The following is a 3,620-nucleotide window of genomic DNA, read 5'->3' as shown; positions in this document are numbered from 1 at the left end:
CCCCAGACCACGGGAGATGCGAGTTGGGTTGGACCCGTTTTACTTAGGTGCCTCGCGAGAGTCCCTTAATAGTGTAAGTGTCCCGAGTCCAACCTGAGAATCCAGATGAAATAAAAAACCCCAACCCCCCCCCCCAATATATTATCTTCACTCTCCTCTGCAATTCTTTGGGCGTTTTGTGCTGTTTGGGGGATGAAATGCGAATGGTACAACCCAGCTGCAGACAGGCTTCACTTGGGCCCGCCGCTGCTTTCCATCGCGGGAGGGCACCAAGAGCCAAAGCTGTAAAAGCGGTCCAGAAAAGCCTTTCGTTGACGACAACAGGTCGCTAAAGCCTCTTAGGCAGAGAACTGACATCCTCCGCGGAGCTGTGCTCCTGCTCCCCTGACCTCACCAGGAACACCCACGGAGAAGCACAAATACAAGCCTTTGAGGACGGGACTTCACCTCACTGCCCAAGACCAGATTATTATTATTTCTTATGGCTTAAAATCAAAACCAAGACTCCTTCACGACCTCGGTGGGGGAGGGTTTAACATGAGATTTGCCCATTTTTAGAAATGTTTTCCGTAAGAGTCTTGCAGATATGGCGACATGTACATTTGGTAAGACTACGGAACAAAACACGACCTCCAGAGCTGCGTTGTGGGTTATTTACTAACCTACGTAGGAAGAAATCCTGAAATAACCAAGAAATAATCCCTTTTCTCAGAGCAAAACAGTTTCTTCCTAAAACCCAGGAGCTTCACAAAGCCACCCCCTTCTTCCAGTTTAAAACCATGAAACCTCAGCGAGTGAAGCACAGTTACTGAAACCCAGGTTCAACATCAGAGCTCCTGCCATCCTAAAGGAGGAGAACACGGCCCGGATACTCCGACTGCCCCTGCGGGAGGCTCTGCCCGAGGTTAACGCTCCGCAGGGACTCGTCACCGGGTGACACAGCGAGTCTGACGTTGTGCTCAGACACACACACACGTTCACCTTGGAACGTCCACTACTGGTCCCCAACTGACCAAACGGCAATGGCCGGAGCTCAGGCCTTCCGAACTGGACAGGACTGGTTTGGGATGTCAACCTTTGTCTGCAGCTCCGGTTTAAAGGCAAAATCCTGACTAACCGTAACTCTACTTCAAACATGCTTCCCAGATTGACCCGCCTCCAGCAGCACTCCCCAAACCTGTCCTTTGCCATTTATGACCTAGTGAGCAGCACCAGAACTCTGAAGAATCTGGACTATTACTCGATCACAAAGAAAAGAGCAGAACAGAACTCCTTCCTCCAACAGCAGAACCAAACGGGGTTTCCAAAGCCTCTCGCCTGCAGCACCGCAGGAAGGAGCGGGGACGCTCTGCCCCAGCAGAGCCACTCAACACCCAACGCCGGCTGAGCGCGTCTCCCAGATTCGGCGACAAGCAGCCGCCGAGATTCATCTGTAACTCCGTGACACAAAATGCCAATAATGCTCGTTGTCAAGGCCGCTCGTTTGCCTCTTTTGGTAAGCAGCGTAAAATGTTAAATGGTAACTGGTTACAGTAGGACAGGAAGAATCTACTCCGAAATTCTGAAATTCAGCGTGTCTGCTTACCATTTTATTTTGGGCTTAAGGTGGCATTAACTTCCAGTTCTCTCATTCCAACCCGTACCAAAATAAACCACAGTGTGCCAAAATCATCACCTGCCTGCACTTCAGGTCAAAGTTTCAGAAAAAAAGGGTTAGAAATAAAAATGGTGGTGGTGGAAAATAAAGATACATGAGAACTATGAGTACGAGGAGAAATGAGCTGTGTGGATTCCATGGGAGCTACACACTTAGATCCATGAATAAGCCAAACAGTAACAGTATTTAGCCCAGATTTGCTCCTTTTTTCCCCCCTTTTTAAGGAGTAACATCTAATGAAAACGAACCAACACGTTTACTAATAAACGCCTACGCAGAGGCTTTCTTTAGCAAGCACCACCCTTGCAGCAGTGCTTGGGACAAAAAATGGGACAGAAGATAACTCGTCTCGGGATCTCCTGCTGTCACTAGGGCAGCTGTTCAGTCAAAGAGCCTCTGTGCTGGGCACTGCAGCACAGCTACCACACTGCAGCACGTTATGAAATGCCCAGAGCCGGAAACCACTGCTCGACACACGAAAGGGACTATGAAAAATATTTAATTAATTTTTAAGAGGGTAATTCAGCAGAGAACATTAAAAACTGCCTTTATTAAGACTGTTCTTTTCAGAATGGAAGAGATGAAAATAGCTTCATTTGCCCCAGTGCTCTGCAGCAGCAAGGCTTCTTTGGTTTGGCTGGTTTGCTTTAAACCCCAAACCCATGTCCTAGTAAACAGGGACTAAGAACAAGTTTCCCTCAAGAGGCACAGCCATGGTGACAGGTAGCGGGCACTGCTGATCGCTTTCTGGACCTCCACGAGCTCTCCCTGCCCAGCGGCACCTATCTGTGACCTACAGAGAGCAAACCGGGCAGCAGCAGGGCAGAAGCAGCAGGCAGAGGCGGCAGGAGAGGGTCCTCCACATCTGCCCGGTGCATCTGTCCACACCAAAAAAAGAACCGACCGAAAGCGAGAGCACCCCTGTTCCTCTTTGTTCTCTGCTTTCATTCCATCCCTACTTCTTCCTCCCAACCCATCTGCCTGTTTGTCTGTCTCTCGGCCCCTTGCCTGATCTTGGGGCCTCCTGAAATTGCTTGATTTTACAGTACCAAGAACAAGAGAGTTCTCACCAGGACTACTGGATCTTAGCGAACCAAATTATAATAACGGACCTATCATGGAAAAAAAACCACAGCTACCACCAGTAAGCACCAGCAAAGCAGTTAGCCAAAAACCAGTTACTGCATAGGCAGTAACTGCAGAGCCGGTGCAGAGTACACTGATGGCCAGCCCTGCGAGACTGCTCCAACCTGCGGCACGATCTAAGGACGGACTACATTCCGCTGCCTTCTCCGACAAACAGCTAACACCAGCCTGTTGGAGGCAGGCGCATCTGCGTACCTTCGACCAAAGGTCACCCACGTGGCATTTCACTGGGGACCCAGGCAAGACAGCCAGCCAGCAAAGCAGGAGCTGAGCCACAGAACCCGTCCAGTCAAGATTATGTCCACACTCAAACCTCCTCAGGTCACCACCTGTAGTGGTGGGCGCAGAGTAACTGCTTCATGGCCACAGAACGGGAATTACGTTCAGTAAAAGCAGCTGACAGGAACCTGCCTGCGCTTCCAAGACTTTTTTCCTAACTGCAGGACTCAAAAACCTTTTATCTTGCACGATGCTGTGCGATTCCCAGGAATATTCCTGGGGCATCCCTGTCTCGATCAGTCTGAGCATGTCGGCAGGATTTGAGCTTCCCACCCAGCAAGGCGCTGCACCACCAAGCTTGGCTGAATGCTTTGAAACACACCAGAATCCCTTTTAATTGGCACGCCCCAACAGAAATCCAGCTCTATAATTCAATGAGCGATCTTACCTCTCACAGGATTATAAAATACATCGCACACTGATTGATATTAGCTTTTATTGAATGACGTGCTTCTTTCAGATTAGGCCACGTACAGCGGTGAAGAATTTTAAAATGGTTTGTAAGTTTAACCCAGTAGCAATCGGAAGCGGCAAGAAG

The 3,620-nt window shown here is 49.4% G+C and overlaps 1 protein-coding gene across 1 annotated transcript in view; it reads right to left on the bottom strand.

Moving 5' to 3' along the window:
* The window catches only part of ZNF532 (zinc finger protein 532), a 10,403-nt gene that overhangs the window by 3,595 nt on the left and 3,188 nt on the right, over positions 1-3,620 (bottom strand). The gene's annotated exons all lie outside the window — the stretch shown is intronic.

Source organism: Buceros rhinoceros, unplaced genomic scaffold (genome assembly GCF_000710305.1).
Source record: "Buceros rhinoceros silvestris isolate BGI_N320 unplaced genomic scaffold, ASM71030v1 scaffold458, whole genome shotgun sequence".
In the NCBI taxonomy this organism is placed as follows: domain Eukaryota; kingdom Metazoa; phylum Chordata; class Aves; order Bucerotiformes; family Bucerotidae; genus Buceros; species Buceros rhinoceros.
Note: the sequence above shows the minus strand (reverse complement) of the source record. Positions and strands in the feature narration are given on the sequence as shown.